This window comes from Thunnus albacares, chromosome 23 (genome assembly GCF_914725855.1).
Source record: "Thunnus albacares chromosome 23, fThuAlb1.1, whole genome shotgun sequence".
Taxonomy (NCBI): Eukaryota; Metazoa; Chordata; class Actinopteri; order Scombriformes; family Scombridae; genus Thunnus; species Thunnus albacares.
This window is the reverse complement of record NC_058128.1, coordinates 24131472-24154245: the sequence shown is the minus strand read 5'-3', so window position 1 is coordinate 24154245 and position 22774 is coordinate 24131472.

The window sequence follows — 22774 nt, the reverse complement described above, 5'->3', positions numbered from 1 at the left end:
GGAGTTGTCATTTTGTTTAATGATTCTCTCCAAGTGCAAACAGATGTCTTATGGAAATTTTGATTCATTGAATATGTGGCTCTTCAGCTGAATTCCTCTTCTCGAGCTATATTTCTAAATATCTACAGGCCACCTAAATACTGTGCAACCTTTTTTGATGACTTTGCTGAACTGCTGTCTGTTATTTGTATTGATTTTGACTATGACTAGTTATTGTTGATGATTTTAACGTCCATGTCGACAACCTCCAGGACTGATCATTCCTGTGTTTTCTTTGAGAGCACTATCTCCGTGCACACAAATGTTCAAACAGAGGAAATCACAAAACAGTATATCACTGAAAACACCAGTGAAATATTTATTCAGGTCCTCTCTTCCACACCTGCCCTCTCTTGGGTCAATGAGATTGTAGATAATTTCAATTCTAACATTACAAATGTCCATGGAGAAATGCCACGCTGGTCAGAATAGAAAAAAAGAGTGTCAAAAAGCTGAACGCAGGTGGAGAAAAACAAATCTCCAGGTTCATTATAACATCTATAAAGAGAGATTTTGCATTTACAATTTGGAACTGAGAAATGCAAGGCGGTCCTTCTTCACTGACATCATCTCCAAAAATAATAGTAATGCATGTGCCTTGTTTGCTACTGTCGGCAGGCTAACAAACCCTCCTGTGTCAGTAGCCTCTGAATTTCTATCCATCAAGGCCTTCAATGAATTTGCCTCATTCTTCACTGACAAAATTCAGAAAATTAGACAAGCAGTCAGTGCCTCTATATCAGGTGCAGGATAAGTGTTGTCCCTTTGTCTGCTTAAAATCAATTCCAGTAGTATGACACAATGTTATCCAATCAACCATAAAAACCTGGAGGACGTTATACGACATCTGAAATCCTCCTCATGCTGCCTTGATATTCTGCCTACAGGCTTTTTCAAAAATGTTTCAAATTGCATGGCCTCAGATCTTCTACAGATTGTCAACACATGGAGAAAACTTGCCGTCATCAGTAAGCCAATCTTAAAAAAGGACAATCTAGACACTTTACTAACCAGCAACTATAGGCCCATATCAAACCTCCTGTTTTTAAGTAAAAACACTGAAAAAGCTGAACAACTCTGTGGCATTAAACTTCCACCACACCACAGCAGTGAGACTGCTCTTGTTAAGATCTTCAATGGCATACAATTAAACAGTGACAGTGGCAGAATTTCAGCATTAGTATTACTGGATCTCAGTGCCACATTTGACCAGGTCGAACACACCATAATACTAGACAGACTGGAAAACTGAGTGGGACTTTCTGGCACAGTACTGAACTGGTTTGAATCAGACTCAAAGTTGTTGGGCTTCATTCTCCATGTGCATGAGACAAAGGCAGGCCTGCATGCAGTCACATTGCCTGATAACAAGGAAGGGCACCAAGTCAAACAAAGGGAGGTCAGAATGGACTCCATCTCCCAGTTTGCACCTTAGTGTGAAATTGTCTCTCACTGGCAGAGGCGCACCAACACCACCAGGAGTCATGACAATGCAGCCGTGACATCATCGTCCCTTTAAGTATCAGCTGAACGAACTGAATATCGCCATTTCATTGTGACTGCGCAGGAGGAAGCTCTGCTTTCTCTGTGAGCAAGCGTACTAAAGGAGGTAATCCTGTGCACATCTCCCCCTCACCGACTGGAAGATTCTCCCCTGACTGGACGAGATGACACTTTTCCCGTGTTCACCAGAACACAACAACTGGATCCAAGAGACAGACCACTGCATGTCCATGCATTTATGCAGTAGACTTGATTACTGTAATGGTGTCTTTACAGGTAAAAAAAAAAATCGATCAGACAGCTGCAGCTGATTCAGAACGCTGCTGCTCTAGTCCTCACTAAGACCAAGAAAGTGGATCAAATCACTCCACTTCTCACATCTTTACACTGACTTCCTGTCTGTCAAAGAACTGATTTTAAAACACTGCTGTTGGGTTATAAAGCACTGAATGGTTTAGGGTCAAAATACATTTCTGATCTGCTGCTATGTTATGAACCATCCAGACCTCTCAGGTCATCTGGGACAGGTCTGCTTTCTGTCCCCAGAGTAAAAACTAAACATGGAGAGGCAGTGTTCAGTTTTTATGCTCCACATATCTGGAACAAACTCCAAGAAAACTGCAGGTCTGCTGCAACACTACATTCTAACTTATTCTCCTGTTTTATCTGTCTTATTCTATTTTAGCTTCTTTTTTATTCCCAAATTTAACACCTTTTAATTGTATTTAAATATCTTTTTACATTGCCTTATGTTGATTTTATATTCTGTCTTGATGCCTTTAATGCTCTATATAAAGCACTTTGAATTGCCTTGTAGTTGAAATGTGCTATACAAATAAACTTGCCTTGCCTTGCCAATGATGGTTCTAAAAATGAAAATAGGGGATCGTTAAAATAATCACGATTTATGCTCTGGGGAACAGGAGTGTCTCTACAAAATGTCAGAGAAATCCATCCAATTGCTGTTGATTTAGATGCTTTGTAGCCACTATAAGAAGGTCAGTGGTTTAAGTCGATGGCCAAACTCAAGAGATGACTATTTTAATGCCTTAAGGCTGTTCAGTTTTTTTATTTAGGATTCATGTACAGTAACAAACCTCAGTTCTTTTGATCGGAGGACATGAACAAGTTATTCAACATCCTTGGCCTCTAAATCCCTCTCCGCCCACCCATCCATGCATCTCTACAATTCAAACCATGCAGCAGCTCAATAGACTATATTACTCATTCGGAAAGACAGAGCTAATCCATTAACCACTGGTTTAATCTGCAAACTAATCATTCCAATTTACAGAAAACTTGCAGCTATCTCAAAAAAACACCTGCTCTCCCGATTTGCAGTTTCTCCAGAGCTCATCTCTTATAATGCCTAACCCAGTAAATGCAATTTTCTGACACTGATGCCAGCAGATGCTACTACAACACAATTGTATTTTATAGCTTTGTTGTTACAGATTGTGTTGTAAAATAATCATAAAAAAATGAACAAAAAGGTCAATTCATGGAATATTCCTGATGAATTAAAGAGCTGGCAACAATGTTCCTCACAAAGCATGTTCTTGCATGGTTTATAATTATCTAAAAAACATTTGTAAATAGAACATTAATAAAGCCAATAGTCACAACTTTAAACGTATTAAAACGCTGGTACCCACAGGTTTTATTTAATTGGCTGAAACATGCAAAACTCTCAGAATTATCCTTTAATGTTCAGTGCAAATATATTCAGAATCCCTTCAATCCAAGGCTCCGAAATGTCCAAACAGGGTCTTTCTCTCCTTTTCTGAACTGTGTCAGCAGTAGCTGAGAATTTCTGTCACCTGACAAGATGTCTTTATACCATTTATACATTCCTGCATATTTATTGTATTTAGGATTCATGTCATTCACATTATGTGCTCTCCACCTGTCCTGTCTCTGTGCAGCTGAAGTCCCCAGTGTACCGTAGTGACACATTTCCAACAGCACAGGTATGACAACACCTCCATACCTCCCCCAGGGCCTGGCATCGCCGCACAACCTGCATGACGGCTGCTGCAGCTATGATTTTATCTGTTAAAAGAAAAAATATTCCTTTATATGCTCTCATATCCTTCCCTCTCTTCTCCTGGGAGACGGTGACTTTCAAAGCTCCTTCACTCCTCCTCACAGATGGCTTAGTTTCTCTCCTCCCATTTCCTCGCCTTTTTGTCTTTTCCTTGATTTATAAAGTCATTTTCATTCAGTCCAGCTCAGTGCGATGTTGCAGCTGACTCTGTGTGAGTGTGTGTATGTGTTTGTGTGTGCGCGCACGTGTGTGTGTGTGTGTCATATCACTGACAAATGCAGCTCTAAAATTAGCTCTCTGACCTGCTGCTAAGAGAGCAGGGCCTGGGAATTTAGGTTGTCCAAAAGTGACAGTTCCTCTTCCTGGATGCAGACACACACACACACACACACACACACACACACACAGCCTATGGTCATCTCACTCCACCAGCTGAGTGACGCATCATAGAAAGACAGATACCACAACACGTCCTCATCTCAGGTCATCAAATACCTACGCTTTGTCACACCCCTCTGGTGTCTCATGCAGACGGCACCCTTTGGTGTCCGTATACACCAAAGGGTGGTCTGGTTAGGTTTAGGGAAAGATCGCTGATCGCTTGAAACATTGTCATGGAAACAGTAAACACCATGACATCATCAGTCTCATTACAGCTCATAATGACGTGGATGGGTTTACATTGGAGTTAGTTGAAAGCGTGGTGTGTCTCATACAGATGCTGAAGGGTGCCTTGTGTATCGGTATCAGACACCGAGGGGTGTGACAAATCACTGAGAGAGGATTGTTTACAGCATCTACAGATGTTTCTAGATGAAGAACACCATCTATGTTTCTAAGGCACCTTTTATTACAGTAATTACCAGGATAAGGTCAATAATACGAACAGTAATGTGTATTACTATTGATGTCGAGAGTACAATTAAAACAGAATAAATACACACACACACACACACACAAAAATTAACAAGAAAACAACCAACATCAACAGAAAACAGTTAAAACAGCAACATTCAAGAGCGGAGCAGTTTATAATCATGGTTTAGGTACAACTGTAATAAGTTTCTAGGGCCCTATCTTACGCCCGGCGCAAAGCGGCACCAAAGCACGACACAAGTATCTTTGTTATTTTAAGACTGACGCAGTTGTCAATTTCCCATCCAGCGCCCACATTGTTTAAATAGCAAAGGCACTTGCGCCCATCAGAGCACCCATGGGCGTGTTGGTCTTAAAATGAGGTGTGGTCAGGCGCGTTGTTGGCACACTGCTATCTTGAAGCAGCAGAGAGCGATAGCGCTTTGACCAACAAAAACCTGGTCTGAAGTTAATGGTGCAGTGTCTCACTGTTATTTTAAGGGCGCATGATCAAGATAGTGATATGTGCCTACATAGGTGGGTGCACGATGCACGTACACTCACACACATGGACACACAGCAGCGCACAAACATGCAAGAGATTACAAATAAAAGGATTACAAAGTGAAAGATTATTATTGTGTACATCATCAAATTTTAAAAAATACATGTCATAATGTTTAGTCATAATATTTATCAGAATTAATGAATCACAGTAATGACGGATGAAATTGTTTAATTATTTGACCAAATTGTGGCAATACATGTAGGTATTTAAACAGACAGACAGCTGATCAGACACAGATCGACTTTCCTGCAGCATCAATACATGATGACATGAGGGACACACAAGGAAATAAATGAGGTGAAAACAATGAATAAACTAAAGAAGGAAATAAATCTGCACAGCTTCTATCTGCTGCCAGCAGCAGGATCAGAACCTTGGAGAGTTGAAGTCCTGACAACTGTGTTGATGATTCTTTACATGATTCAAATTAATGATTTAATTTTTGACTAATATTTAACAAATATTCTTTAACATTTTTGAGATTACAATACAGCAATGATCAGGCCTCACACCTTTGTGCTTGTTGTGTTGCACTGCAGTCTAAGGGTTTATTGCGGGTATGTAGATGTGTTCAGGCCTAGACTCTTATTGGATATTGCACAAAGGAGATAAATATCATTTCCTGTGTGGCACTAGAAAACACACACTAATTATAAAACATGTTCATTACAACATCCACTATTATTATTATTATTATTATTATTCATTTTATCTCACCCATGCCCACGACCCATAGAATATTAAATTTTTCACCACTTCTGAGCATGTTTAGCCCCTCAAAACTGTGATTCTTTCAGACAAAAAAATAATAATTCCTTCAAATACAATAGGGCCTTTGCACCATTCGGTTTTCAGGCCCTAATAACCAAAGTAGCAATGACAGTATTTCAGTATGTTTAGCTCTGCAACCAGATTAATGTGGACTTAACACAGAATTTCTTGAGAGGAATCACTTGACCTGATTATTAACTAATAATTCCAGGATTTTAGCAAGACAAGACAGTTATGGAATTGGCCGATAGTTATTAAGATCATTTTTTATCACCACCCTTATGCAGTGGGACTACATGTGCAGATTTCCAGACCTGAGGGATAACCCAGTAGAGATAGAAAGATTAAAGAGATATGTAATTTGTTCAGAAATAAATGGGGCACAGAACTTAAAAAATAAGGGTCTAGTTCATCTTCTCCAGTTGCTTTCCTGCAGTCGATAGCTTGAAGTGCCTCCTTAACAACAGAGGGAGTGAAAGCCTTTAGGGTGAACTGAGAGGTATGCTTTAAGGAGGGCACATGAGCCAAAGGCTTACTATTAAGAGCCGATCCTGAGTATACCATATCAAACAGTTTCCCAGCAGCAGCAAAATGTGTGTTGAAAGCATGGCAAATCTCTGATGTCTTATTTATTAAGCAGTCATTAAACATAAGAGGGAATAGATATAGAGGATATTTTTTTTATTTACATTTACCGCTCTCCACAATTTTGACAGGTTTGTAAAAGAGTTAGAGAATAATTCTATGTAACAATTGGTTTTTGCTTTTCTCAAGGAGGATGTGCATTTATTTCTGAGTTGTCCTTAAGTCAGCCAGTGAGCCGCTTCACCAGTATGCTTCGCTGGAGCCCAGGCTTTGTCCCTTGCTTTGAACATCATTGATAATTCTGTGGAGAACCAGGGGCTTGATCTATCTTTAACCCTAAGCTTTTTGAAAGGCACATGTTTATCAATGATAGCAAGTAATGAATTTGTAAAATATTCTAATTCCAATTCTACATCTGTCATTTCATAGGTGTGATGTATATTACTGTCAGCAAGGTCACTAAGAAAAGCCTGTTTATTAAAAGTTTTTAAATTTCTTCTGATAACAATCCTACTGTAGAGCTTGACCTTTCCAGTCTAGCACTTCTGACACAGGACAGTGGTCACTAAGGCTAAGCACAAAAACTCCAGAAGTCCAGTCATTTTGTCCTCCCTATTAGACAGAATCAAATCTATCAATGACAACAAATTTCATTTAAAGTCACCTAGAACTCTAGCATCTCTGAGTTACTGTACTGAGCAAGTAAGTCTGCTAATTTATCAACTGCACTGGAGACAGCTGAGGGCGGTCCGTATACGCCCACTACATTGATTGAATTATTTCTAGATAAGTTAACTTTCAGAGCAATACATTCAAAAGAATGAGGTATAGGGACAGCATTTAAAAACAGAACAGATAAACATGACTTCACATTCACAGTCACACCACCCCCTCTTCCAACTCTGTCTATTCTGTACAAGTTATAGTTATGTAAGGAAACCTCAGGATCATGTATATTCTGTTTAAGCCAGTTTTCTGCCAGAACCAGAATATCAGAGTCAGTCTGTGATACAAGAATTCTCAGGTGCTCTAATTTAAATTGATTACACGGACGTCTGATATTTAAATGCATCAAACCCAGGCCATTTCAGGATTTGATGGTGGGTTAAATAAAACTTGTTCAGAGTCAGGGCTTACTCGCAAAAGGCAACCTAGAGCTTGTTTGGTTTTGTGATTATTACATTTTCAGGGTTATAACAACTTGTACAAGAAATAGGCTTGTGGTTTTAACAAGGGCCATTAGTGATCAGTACAGAAATGTCAAACACGAGAGCACAGAGTGAAGGACAGAGTGCATTCTGAACTGGGCTCGCCTGAAGGCATCAGCCAGTGAGAGGAGGCTTCCTGATTGACGGCTCCCATTTCAGTGATTCTACTATTTCACACATGGTTGTAGATAACAACCTTGGACCAGATTTATTAGGATTAATGCCATCTCATCTCAGAAGTGTGGATCTACTAAAAAATACATTGAAATTGTCTATGTAGTTGATATTCATGAAGTTACAGCAGCCTTTCAGCCAGCAGTGAAGCAGTTGTACACAAGAGAACTTCATGTCTCCATATGTTGCAGAGAGGGGGCCCCCGAGACAACACATTTCATAATTCCATCATATTTCATGAGTGTCTCAAACAAAGACAAGAAATATATTTTCAGTAGATCTGAATGTTGCTGCTTTATATTGTCCGCTCCAACATGAAGCACTACAGTTGATGGGGTCTGGTCAAGGACACTTGGCAGCATATGGTTGCATGATGCACAATTGAGTCTCCCATGATCAGTAGAGATGGTAATTTAGGTTGTGGAGCAGCAGAAACACACACAACAGGACGAGAAGTGCCCTAAACACCAGGACTACAATCCATGACAGGAGATGGGGCAGCGGGTTCAATTTTTCTACATTCACCACCAACCATAGCAACAGAAAAAGATGCAGCAGGACCTACAACAACAGGACCACAGAGGCAGGAGGAGGGGCAGCAGGTTCCACTTTTCCACATTCAGCATCGACCACAGCAACTGACGAGAGGTGGGTACCAGGGGGGTCAAGGCCGAGCTTTCGTTGGAGCAGTGATAATTCCAAGAACTCTGGTAAATCCGCCAATGAGAAGATGATTCATTAATGATGATGTTGCCCAGATACCCCTTTTTTCCAGAAAGTATGTCAAAAGAAGCTTGGACAGAAGCAAAGAAGCAAGAGTCTTTTGTTATCATCTACATCCTTTTGTGAGAATTTCAAAACAGATCTGACATATGCTGTACATCTTTCATGATATTGTCCATTCTTTGGTTATTAGAGTCCATAAATAATTGAACATAGGTCTTGAAGTTTCTTTCTTGTTGATCAGTCAAGTCTTTGAAAAATGATTTCTGCTGATCAAGCAGCTCACGGATCATAGACAGTGAATAGGAATCCTCCTCCTGGTTAGCTTATTTCAGCCCCATGGTAGACAAAAAAAAAAATTGTCAGGAAACTACGAAGAAGAAAGCCTCTGTTCCTAGTTGCCAAGATAAAAAATGAGCAGCAAAAACTAACAGGCAGGTAGGCCAAAGAGAGAAGGATTCACAGACTAGTGATGTTATGCTCGAAGCAGACTACTCAACACAGTACCATTCTTTCAAAGCGAAAAATCACATGACCGCTCCAAATGAGGCCTTGTTATGTCACAGGCATATCAGGAGTGTGTTATGCTGGTTTGAATACAGGGCTGGTGATTGTCAATCTCCCATAATGCTTAAAAGTGAGCAGAATCCCTCCAAAATTTGCGGGTTTTTTGAGTTGAGAAGATTTTTGCATATGCCAAATTTTAATTGAGAGCCAGCGACAGTTTGATTAAGATTAATATCAGATTAGATACATACTATAAACAGACATAAATACACACACATACTTGTACTGTAGATAGACACACCAACCAATACACACAAAAGCATACTCAGAGATACTGTAGATCAGCAGATAGATTCAGTTTATTGATAAAAGTTTAGTGTGAGAGAGAGAACTAGAAAGTGTTTGAGTGACTTGTTGAAAGTGAGAGTGTGTGACTGAAAGGCTGTGTGTGTGTGACTGTTTGATAGAGTGAGGGAGGGAGAAAAAGGGAGAATCGAGGCAGCACCAGCAAAAAGAGCCAGATCATATGTGTGGGAGCACTTTGACTTGATTAGTCCTAAAAAGGTTAAGTGTTTGATCTGTGCTCAAGAGCTGGCCTTCAACAATAATATATCTTTGTTGCTGTGACATCTACGCTCAAAGCACCCGGAACTCCTGAAGTGCAACACAGTCAGTCTGACAGCAGACATGTGGATCTCCATGAATATGGATGCCTACCTTGGGGTCACTTGTCACTACATTAATGAGGACCTAAAGCTGTCATTTACTCTGCTTGGTTTAAGAAACTTTTCTCTGTCACATACAGCAGAAAATCTCAGTGATGCTAAGGAGCATCTCCTTAATGAATGGGGGATTAGAAACAAAGTGCATTGTCTTATCACAGACAATGCAGCAAACATGATGTCTTGTGCCAGACTTCTTAAGGAACACAATGTACCTTGTTTTGCACATAGTTTAAATGTTATAGTAAAAAAAGTACTGGAGCAAACACCTGCTTTAACTGATATCAGGTGAAGAGTGTGAAAGGTCGTAACTGGCAAACCACCAAACAAACCAATACAGGATGTAGACACGCTGGAACTCCATGTTTTACATGTTACAGTGGCTACATGAACAGTGTGAGTCAGTAGAAGCAGCAGTGGCCTCACTTGCAGCTGATTTATCACCCCTAGGCAGGGCTGATCATGAGGCCATAAGAGAGAGCCTTGAGGTCCTTGGACCCTTCAGTCTTGCCTCAACCAAGCTCTCTGAAGAGAAGAATGTCTCGGCTCAAAGGTGATACCAATAATAAGGATGATCCAGCTTAAGCTTGAAGTCAAATGCTCAACTTCAACAAACCCAACTGCAATAAACTTTGGGCAAAATCTGCAGCACTACCTTCGAACCAGGTGTAGTGTGGAAAACATCCAGATCCTGGCAACTGCAACCATACTTGACTCAAGTCACTGCAGAGTGAGCTGGATCCATAAGGACGGAGCAGACTCCCTCATCAGCATCAAAGGAAACAGCATTCTGTGTTTTTTTGACCATCATTGTCTATTCATAAATAAGCTTTGGCTAAAGTTAATGTTACCTTCATTTTATCAGTCAACTACTGACAACCTGTGGGACCTTCTGGACACCTGAGTTGATTGGTTGCATTTGCCTACAAAAAGAATTCTTGGAAGAAAGATCATAATTTCACCCATTTTTTCTATTGTTGTCACATGCAGGTGCCACCCAAAGAAACAAGGTCTTTGAAATCAATAAGAAATATAGTTTTTAATAAATAATGAATGCATTTAAATCTTTAAAATATTGATTTACTTTCAGTTAGTTTCCTCTTTTGACTCATCACACCAGGAAAAGCACAGATGGAATGAATAAAATCAACAATGGCTTTGTTCCAGCAGCTATTCCAATGCAGTAATTACTATTTGTGTACCTGACAAGTCAAAAAGTCCACTATGAAACAGGTCCATTCAACTTCAAAGAGTTAAAACCACAATCTAAAAACAGATTTTTGCTTTGAAAGGGGAAAAAGAAAAGAGTTTGGGTGATTAGTATTCAGAAGCAACCATAGAAACCAGCAGACACAATGACTCCTCTGACTGTTATTTTTCCCACTAGGAGCTGCACTGGGCGCTTTACATCCAGTCGATAACAGGTGATCACAGATGCTTCCAGTCGCAGCCACATCCTTAGAGGCTCAGCCTGCGAGGGTAAAGTCAATACAAAGTCCTGCACTGGAGTCAATGCAGCGACTTGTAAAATCAACCACAACAAACAAACAGTGTAACTTGGTTTGATATTCTGGTGTAGAAACACAGCACAGCTGGCGAGTTATTTGTTCCAATTACCATGACAATGGAGGTGGGAAGATGTGCACTTGTAAACACCAGCATGTATTCAGGAGAGCAGCACTGTGTGGATGCACATGCAAACACACGTATACACACACACAGGACAAAACAAGTTTTCTTCTAGTGACATGGGGAATCCTAATTGGGCAATTAAATCTTCAGAGGAAAGAATAAAATTCAAACATGAAAATCCTCCTCCCTCTCTCTGTACAGCCTCCAACACCCCTGTTCCGCCTCCATCTTCCACACAATCAATAAGAAACTGAATAATTCATCTTGGCAATGACAGATGATATACTATGGCCTGAGCTTCACGTGCTACTGCACTTTACTTGTGGAAAGAGCTGCAACAATCATAGCTGCGGGAACATGTCAGTAGGGTTTGCTGTGCTCTCGACTGACCAACAAATTCCCCTCCAAACTTGTTGCTTAAAAAACAAACACAAGATGGTGGGTCATCTGGCCTACAAAAGCAAGTCCTTGGTCTTCTCCCATCTACTCAGGAGCTCATGAGGTCTTGTACAGAGTACACCTGAGGATGGTTACTAATCAACCAGCCAAGTGGCGCTTGAGGTTGTGTGTGAGGATACTGGGGTGCTCAGAAAACAGGAGGGTGGTCGGATTACATTCCCACCACAAACAAACAGCTCCAGAGTTTATTTGGGACTGGACCTAAACCACCTCCTCTAAAGGGTTTTGGTATGGTTGATTTGGTCTGCACCTGAGTACTGTGTTCAGATCTGCCCAGAGGAATCGCAACGAGGGCTATAAAAAACCAGGGTTCGATTCAGCTGGACTAAAAAGCCCCAGTGTGAAAACACCCAATATGCACTAACCAGGATGGACATGAAGCTTTTGGTTGAAGACTTCAGACTGTAAGTATTTTGTTCATGCAGGAGGTGCAGATAATAAAACAGGATGGGACACTATAAAAAATATTACAGGAAATCATCAGAAAAGCTGGTTATAATTTCTTAATGCAGAGCTTTTCTGCTGTAACTAATCTGAATGTACACCTCCAGACATTTTTTAAGATGTATATAAATAATCTGAATAATAATGTGTGTCTGATATGGCTTTTCCACACAAAAACATTCCAGAATTCCAGAATCTATGAATATGCGGATGTATTTCATTTCAAAAGTTTAACTTCTGAACACAAGATGTATATACTTCACTGTAAAGTCCATTCTCAGTGTTTGTGCACTGGAGGCTTCAAGTTTCCACATCACACTTTTGTAAGTTGAATATTGGACCAGGACTGGCTCCAGACTATTAGGCTATGGAAATTTTGTGACCCACGGAAGACAATTCACAAATGTGTACCATGATCCACAAATATCTCACTATCCACAAACATGTATTTTTCATTTGTGTTGTGTACAATCATATCCACAAAAATACTGAGCAATTTGCAAATATTCACAACTTCTTCTGTAAACACATTTTAATTTCATACAAAAATGATATAGGTTTTACAAATGTAAATAGTTTCACCACAAAAATACATATAAAGTCATATTTACACATTTGTGGATCCATTTGTACATGTGAAACGGGTTTTGCACATTTGTGGATCGCTTCCTGTCAGTTTGTGGGCCATGTGACCTTTGCAACTTCCCTTCTATTTGTTTGCTGATTTTTATCCCATTTGTAGTACAGCTGATCTGTAGGAAAAATCCACAAATGTGAGGTGCAGTTACTAGAACACACACACACACACACACACACACATACACACACACACATACAGAGGAGGACAGACCTGAATACGCCACATCCAGTTGAGTGTCTGTGTTATTCTTTTAAGCAGCATGGTGTTGACTTTTCCGCAGCAAACAGTAAGTAACAATTTTTCATTAATAAAACTAAATACTAAAGATAATTTGTATGTGTGAAAACAGAATGTAATATAACAGTTGCAGGGGTTCCCCTAATATGTTTAGTCTTTTTTAAGTAAGTAACAAGTATAAGTAATACAGTGGGAAATTAACTTTTTAAAATGTGAACATCTACCAGCCACTGACAGATAAGTGTTCAAATTCACCAGCCACCCAGTAAATCATTATTTTGTGTCTGAAATCTACCATCCACTTTCATATTTTACCAGCATTTGGCTGGTGGCTGGTGGAGCATTGCAACTCAACTATTGTCCCGTCCAACCTGCACAAACATCAGCCACACTTAATTTGCATTCAGCACTACATCAGCAATCACTCATGACTGTGTAACACTAGCCAGTGGATACAGTGCTGTGCAGTGAGGAAGCCTCACTCCCTGACACCTTAAGAGACGTGCTGGTGACAGACATTAGCACCTGTGGGTTTTAGCCTCCCTGCTAGTACACCTGCCTCCTGTGTCCGAGGTAATGAGTTTGAGTCCAGCGTGAAACTGTGTTTGTCTACACAATGCAGGTTGCAACTGCAGTTTAATTTTATGACTATTGCCAAATACAAGTCATTTAATCATTATAGGCCCATAGTGAAGGATACCTACACAATACAAAAACTGCATCACCAAAATGCACAAATATGTGCGCTTACATACACATACATACACAACAGATGAAAGCAAGCCCTTTGTGTAATAAATTCAAGTGCCATAAAGTCTAAATGGCCACAATAAAAGGGAACACCAATGTCCAAAAGCAAAACTCATACAACACTGGCAAATGAAGCTTGCATGCATCCTTCTGTCCACTCACAAGTGGAGCAAGCAAAAGAATATTGCACAAATCAATCAATAACCGCAGGTATTAAAGTCCATTCCTACCTTTAAAATGTCTTCCTCCTGGTTTTACGTGTGGAAAAGGCCTTGTTTAGAGTGGTTAAATCCAGGGCTCAAGTCAAGCTTGATTTTGTTTTAAGAAAATTTTTTTTAATCATTAGCCCTAGCATGCTAACCTCAGCTAGTCACTTTCAAAGTTCCCGCTCTGGCAACACACACCGACAAACAGCTGTTGGACAGTTTTTTGTTTCGTAGCAGAAATACTAAACAGGAAGACAGATGTCTCACTTCACTCCAAATCCAGACACCACAAACAGACAAAATAACAGGCAGGATTAAAACGGCATTGATGCTGATTTCTCCTGGGGGGACCCCCAGGGCCCACCCATAACACTGGCTCTGTCCAGGATTGTCCCGGCCTCAAGCTGGGTGTCTAGAGTCCTGACAAATATCTGTAAAACATTAAAACGTCCCGTTTTTTAACATTCACCACCAAATTGTCCCAGTTTTCACCCAAATTAAAATAATAATTGTAATATTACACTTGTTTTCAGCGCTTACATAGACGTGTTCATGTTCTGTCCCACTCATTATTACCTAACCCAATATAAAAACATAAACAATGCACTGCATGTCTGAATTCAACACTGATTTGTCCGTATGTGTTGTCAATCACTCACTGTGTCGTTGTCAAGGCTGTTGAAGCCTATGACACTTGTGGCTCTTTCAGACAGAACCTGTAATACAATACAGCTGGTGAGTACAGCCACTGTGCTGTATTTTTTAAAAATTGTTTTCTTTTGGACACTCAAGTTCAGTTGTAGTCCTTGTGTTTCTGGATCATATGTTAAGTACCTGTGACATGAAAGCATTGTTATTTTCTAAGAAACAACATGACTGAAAGAAAGACACAAAGCTCATCACAAAAGAGGAAATGGAACAAATTACAAGCCTTTGCCTGGTACAGGACCATTATTTGCTCACTCAAACAAACAACTGGCTATTTCAGAAGCTTGTTGTGCATGCTGTAAGCAAAATGTATGTTTTGTGATTACATATGCCACTTCTACTTTCCTGTTGTCCACTTAAATGATCTCTACATGTAAACAGGTCCTTTTACGTGCAAGTAGCCGAGTGGAACAGCTCAGAAAAGGACTCAAGGATATTGGAATACGCCCACTCTGTAAAACCAGAGAGGATATTGTCCCACTCATGTTCCTGAGGGAGGCTGAGGACCAGCTAAATGCACAGGTATTGTTTTCCCCCCTTTCTTTTTAATGAGAAAGACAGGCTTGTCTTTACAATTTCATCCACTGTCAGGCTACCGGTAGTTGCATTAATGTAGAATGTGACAACCAACAAGCATGCATCAATTTTTGCCTCTGCTAAATAGTTAGACTCAGTTAGAGTAAGTTAGATCAGTCTCTTGAATGTTGCCCCTTCCTCAACTGTAAACATATCCATGTTAAGTACAATAGGTTGCAGAGCCAAAATGTTTAGCACTTTTTTTTAACATTCAAAATTTAATTGTGTTTGGGGATGGTAATGATAAATCACAGATTTTATGCAGGTCATCATTCAGAAAATCTGCTGGCCTACTGTGAAAGAAGCTGAAGGTGATGATGATGGTGATGATGACCTGCCAACTGAAACGCTGTGCCGTATCACAGGCTTTTTTCGCAGCTTTCTTGAGGAAGGTGCGTACTTCATTCCTAATTCCATCGGCTCTGTGTGACACAAAGGTTGATTATCATCTGTGGCTGTGGTAACTGTACAAGTTAGGGATTTGTTGGACATGTAGTCACCGGAGAGAATGCTTATCTACCTTTTACCAGAACTAGTAATGTAGTTCCTATTAAAAATGTTTGGTAAAAGACATTACTGTATTCAAACCCTTTTTTTAATTATTTCTAAGCATCCACAAGCACTCTACGAGGGGCAGGCTGGGAGGTGCCCCCACAGAAGCTCAACCTGGAGGTCGTGCTTGCTACCGTTCCTACTTCCTCCACCTGTTCACAGATGTTGCAGTTGCTGAGACACTACAGAAATGCAGCAGCGCTAAAGGAAGATTTGATGATGTGCCTGATATCAGTTGACTCTAGATTTGGTCTTGTTTAAGGTGTGTCTACGTTTTTCAGAAAATACACATTTCCCATAAGTATCTTTTCTAGTGCTTTCTCAGCTTGAAACTGCTCTGTTAATATGCTTTTTGTATCTTCTTCATGGGGACCACCTTGACATTGAATTGTGAAAGTTGTTCCAAGATGTTACTCAAAAGTGTAGGTAAAGCACCTGTGAAAGCTCTATTTGCACTTTCTTTTTTTCTGTACTTAAAATACTTTACAGTTTTACAAGTTACTTTGTAAAATTATCAAAAGATAACATTGGTATACAGCATTTAATGTAAAGGTGAAGACTACTGATGTAAATCTGACTGTCCTGGTCTTTGTATATACAGGAAGGGGTCAGAAATGACATGCTTCAAAGGTTGATTTCACAACTAACTCAAGCCCATCAGCAGAGACCTTTGGACATAGACCACCTTAACTTTGTCTGCAGCCAGGACATGTTTTTTTTTTTTTTGTTTTTTTTTACAGTTTAATACATCTTCAACTTCCCTAGGACATTACCCATGCCTGCTAGACCTCCATCTGTCAATTCAGTCAGAACTTGAAAATCAGCACCCATTACAGCTAACATTTGGCTTTCAAAGGGGATCAGAACCTGGATGTCAATAAATAGACATTCCCATGGACATGCTTGTCCAACTTTTGGAGATTGGCTTTCATGTGACACACATTTCAAGTCTGCAAGGTGTGAGCTCCAAGACAGTACATCGAAAGCTGTCTGAGCAGGGTATGACTGCAAGAGGAATATACAGCCAACTTTCTGATGTAGACCTCGACACACTTGTGTCCAGAATTAAGGAAGACATGCCACATGCTGGATATCGCTTGGTAAAGTCAACTCTTCAAGCGCATGGGCACCATGTGCAGTATCACAGAGTGCAAGCCTCAATGCATCGTGTAGATACAGCAGGAGTTTTGACAAGACTTGGCCAAATAGGATGGGTTGTGAGGCGTAAATAATTTGTTCTCTGCCTGAAAAGCCTTGTACATATTGACACCAACCACAAGCTGATAGGGTAAAGTATGATGTGGTAACTGTAGGAGTTATATTTACCAATATTGCAAAAAATCAGCTTTTCCATAATGAAATTGATTTTGATGTATGATTAATGGTGGTATTTTAATTGATGTATTAAGAGGCCTTGCCTGTTTTTGAAATAACAGGTACAACTGACACTTCATACAAGATTGTACACAGTTCTCAAAAGTAGGCTCATATTTATTTAAATACAAATGTAAAACAAGTACATTGTGCTAAACTATTCCAAAGTAAACTATCTTTAAGTAAACTACTTTTACAGAAAAGTTTAGATGGAGATGCAGTAGAATGCAGTGTTGATGTTGGCTTGGAGTCCAGTGATGTTAACAGCTGTGACAGGAGAGATGAGGCAAAGGTAATCCACAAGTCACAGCATTCCCATAGGGAGCAGAAATACACCAGTGACATCATGGCTTGCAAAGCATTTAACCTTTAATTTACTGTCACCAGGAAAATGATCATTTTGCATTTATCAGGCCAACCGTCCTACTTCTGAAAAAATGTTACCCGCTTTCTTAAAGTGCAGACGTGCTTTGCTTCATGCTCTCGCCTCTGCTTGCATTTTTCTGCTGATATTCTTGTGTTTCTTCTGTGATAAACTATAAACAGCAGCTCCTGGATACTGATAAATCACTGTGACAATAATATTTGGTAGATATTATACCCACTAGAGCCTGCAGTGAATTTGCCTCCTTCTTCACTGACAAAATTCAGGAAACTAGACAAGCAGTCAGTGCCTCTATCAGGTGCAGGATATGTGTTGTCCCTGTGTCCACTTAAAATCAACTCCAGTAGTATGACACAATCTTATCCAATCAGCCATAAAAACTTGGAGGACATTATATAACATTTGAAATCCTCGTCCTGCTGCCTTGATATTCTGCCGACAGGCTTTCTCTAAAATGTTACAGATTGTCAACACGTCTCTTCACTATGTTGTCTTTCTACAGGCCCTGAAAACTGCCATCATCAAGCTACTCTTAAAAAAGAACAATCTAGACACTTCACTAATGAACAACTATAGACCCATATCAAACCCCCTGTTTTTAAGTAAAATAATTGAAAAAGCTGTTTTTCAACAGCTGAACAACTTCTTGGCACTAAACAACTATTTCGATGTCTTTTGATGTCGAGTCAGGATTTCGACCACACCACAGCGCTGAGACTGCTTTTGTTAAGGTGTTCAATGACATCCACTTAAACACAGGCAGTGGCAGAACTCCAGTATTAGTATTAGTGGATCTCAGAGCTGTATTTGACTTTGTCGATCACAACACACTACTAGACCGACTGGAAAACTGGGTGGGACTTTCTGCTGGCTCAGATAACCATATCACCAGGAAACTATGGTCCAATACGAACACTGAGTAAGTGCATTGAACAAATCAACAATTGGATGTGTCAGAATGTTCTTCAATTAAACAAAGATCAAAAATGTTTTTGTAGCCAAGGAACAACAATTAAAAGTGAGCACTCAGCTTCAATCGATAATATTAAAAACCACAAACCAAGCCAGAAATCTTGGTGTAGTCATGGCCTCAGACCTGAATTTCAACAGCCACATTAAGACAATTACAAAGTCAGCCTACTATCACCTGAATAATATATCAAGAATTAAAGGACTTAGGTCTCAGCAGGGTTTAGAAAAACTTGTCAATGCATTTATCTTCAGTAGATTTGACTACTGTAATGGTGTCTTTACAGGTCTCCCTAAAAAATCGATCAGACAGCTGCAGCTGATTCAGAACGCTGCTGCTTGAGTCCTCGGTAAGACTAAGAAAGTGGATCATATCACTCCACTTCTCAGGTCTTTACACTGGCTTCCTGTCTGTCAAAGAATTGACTTTACACAACACAAATTAAAAAATACATGTTTGTGCATAGTGAAATATTTGTGGATCATGGTAAACATTTGTGGATTGTCCTCTGTGGGTTACAATTATTAAAGTCCAATAAAAACTTCCATAGTAGGCCCACCCTGTAAATCAGATTTGAGCACAGAGAAACTTTCCACTGTCAGCAGATGAATGTGAAAGCAGCTCTCTAGTGTCAAACTCTGCACATACATCATTCTGTACAGTGAAGCACATTAAATTGTAGGAACAAGAGGAAAATCATATTTTTGAATGGAGGGGGACTTTAGGATACGTCTACAAATACTGTATAATGTTCTTATTGTCAATGTGTTTCATGACTAAAATCAATGAAGTGATTCTTCTGACAAGTATTGTTTGCTCCATTGTTGTCCAAAAACTATTAAACTATTACTATTACCATTACTATTATTGTGAAGAAATACTCACTACCAAATATGTATCAATCCACTGCTGAAAATGGTCCCAGACAAATGCACTATTTACTCCTGGTGGAGCAACGTTTACTGGCAGACTTTAAAAATATATAACTATAGGTGTTTTTAAAGATTTATGTCTTCAGTAGGAACCAATGGGCTCAGAGCCAAGAGTCACAGACAGAGTATGGATTCAGAGAGTATTGAGAGATGAACTAACATGTTGTTTTTGGTGTTTTGATGGGACTTGTTGTAAATGAGAATGGACTGCATTTATTTGCATTTGCATTTATCCACAGTGCTGACATTCATCCATTTACACACTTCAACATGTGAGCCAATGACTGAACCGCCAACCCTGCAATCAGTGGATGACCTGCTGAGCCACATCCACCCACAACAAAACTATGGAATATAACCAACCTCATCCTGTCAGCCTGGTTGATGTTGATGACATGACAGAACTCAAGCGGAGTAAAGTTGAATGAAATATTGTCAAATTATTTGTCTATGAAAAGATTAAAGCCCTTGAACTTCACTGTGATGTCAGTGAACTAAACAACAGTAATGCTTGTGCTGATCGAGATAATAATTTGCATTACTACGGTGGCTGGATCGTGGGCCACACTGCAAGTAAAATGTTGGCTTTTACTGTTTTAACTATATAAATGTTATATCAATGGTAATGTTAAAGAGATGTAGGTGGCAATGTTACATGTAAATGTCAAAATATTTTCCTTCATCTGCTGTAGAGCTGCTATGGCAGAGGACAACTTATGATGTAATTGTAACAATGCTGCATGTAAATATTAATATTATTCTCCACATGCAGGGGGAGCAGGAACAGCCACAGGAGAAAAGGACACACGAGCAGCACTGGAACATCAGACTGCAAACCATGTTGATAAGCACAAGACTTGTCATTTCTAAACCACAACAGCTACTGCTATAAGCACCGGTTCCAGTCATCTCCTGAGTTCCTTACACCATATCCTGCTGTCACAGTCTCTCCTGACCCAGCCTTCCCAGGAGCAGTGGTAGAGGAGGTAATGGTAATGGTCTGTTTCATTTGGTCGCCTGTCAATGGTGTCATATCCCTTCTACCAAAGCGTACACGCACACAAGATGCATGCGTCGGCGTTATGGTTGTCCGCCACAATGGCATCTACCAGTATAAGTATAAGCATACTCTTCATATATGACAATACCTTGCCGCATTGTGGTTGTCCATGACAATGCCGTCTACTAGAGAGTATACACATACAAGATAATACATCACCGTTGTGGTTGCCTGCCAGAAACTGATAAATCATAAATTGACTTTTATTCAGTTTCAAGACACTTTTCATGGTAAACTTTTTAGGTCTTGGTCATTTTTAACTGTATCTTTTAATGTTCGCAGCAGCTGACTAACAGCCCTTCTGTGATGACCCACCCGGGCTCTTGCCGGAGGGAAACCAGGCAGAGCAGCACAGAGAGCCAGGAGGGTGGGCTGTCACAGTCTTAAGAAGCCCAAAGGCCTGACATGTTTCGCCATGGGTGCATGCGCCAGCATTGTGTTTGTCCGCCAGAAGCTCTCTGATAAATTGTTTTAAACCATATTTCTATGCTACACTTTTAAATTTGTGTTGTTTTACTATGTTTTTTAACAAGGTATAAGTTTTTAGCCATCAATCACTTGGATCGTAAGTCCCTGGTTGGGTCAGCCCGCCTTTTTAGCATTTGAGCTAGCTAGCCAACAGCAAACTGCTGTTTTTACTCTATCAACATCCCCTGTGAATACTGTCTGCTGCTCACATGCACTAACAGAGAGGTTACTAACCTGAAGGAAGACATCTGTAGACTCTCTGTGGAGCTGGGGAAGGACTCCTTGCTGTTGAGTTTTATCAACAAGGCATCTGCTTTGTGCATAAATGTAGTTTTAGTCATGAATCTACACGGAGTTTTGTAAATCTGGCCTCAGGCCTCTGCACACACCTCTACACACATCTGGCTGGTTATAACTGGATATTCTACCTTTTAGGTAGAATATCAGGAAGAGGTTAGCAGGGCTCATCATAACCTCTTTTCCAACTTTGTTTTCAGCAAAAGTAACATCTGATGTTTTATTCTTGAGATATATTGCAATGCAAATGTTGTTGTGTAACATTAATTACTAAACTATGTGACCATTTACGAGGTGAGATAGGCTGCATTAGAGTTGTGGCTGAAATAGCGATGGCTCAATCATGAATATTAGGTCTTCTGTCCCCCCACTTCAAAACTAGCTGGCAATATATGTAGCTATAGATATCGCCACATTTACAAATGTATTAAAATGAATGGGTCAGTCTATATTACATTCCGTTTTATTTTATTAAGCTACATAACAGTTTGGGTTTTTATTAAAGCTACATCACAGACTGAATAATTTACTGCATCTCTCTGTCAGTGAGGTTATTTTTGTGAGAAGAAAAGTGTTAGAGCTTTGAGTTGAGATTATTTTGTCACAGTAACGTCAGGTAGGTGTGTTGAGGACTGGGCAAGTTTGACGCAGCAGTAAAAACTTCCGAGGACATGAGGACGCTTAATAAAATCTGATCTGTTTATTTTAATACATTTTTATTTATGTTAATATGGCTTCCTCTTGTTCCTACAATTGAATGAGCTTCACTGTACAGAATGATGTATGTGCAGAGTTTGACACTAGAAAGCTGCTTTCAGATTCAGACAAACTGATGTGGCAGCTACAATTGCTGATTTCATCTGTGAGACCAACATATATCTTCCAAAAGGAATTATATCATGTATCAAAATACTGCAGAGACATTAGAACCAGCGGTAAATCACCAAAGAGCTGCACAGATCAGTTCATCGAATCATGTTCTCCCCGGGATGAAGACGCAGCACTCCAGCTGTTGCTGCAAGATGACCGGCCAGTCTGACCCGACCAGCAACTCCTCACATCCGAAAACACTGAAGCAGATTTAAAAACAGGCATTATTTCGATAAACTGACCACATATTTGGATTTACATGGTTAGTTTCTCGCCTGAAAAAATATTAAAATTTAATAAAGTGCAGCAAGTGTACTGCACTTCATGCTCCGGGGAGAAAGGCTGGTCTGTTGTGCTGGCTCTCTGTATATACACTTATCTCATGTGCATGAATTAATCAAAACGTGAGAACAAATTGTATCTTGCGCGCACGAAATAGCATTTTCACATTCACACATAGTCTGCCTCGTGTTCCCCCAGGGCAGCAGTGAGTGGCACATGTGTGCAGTCAA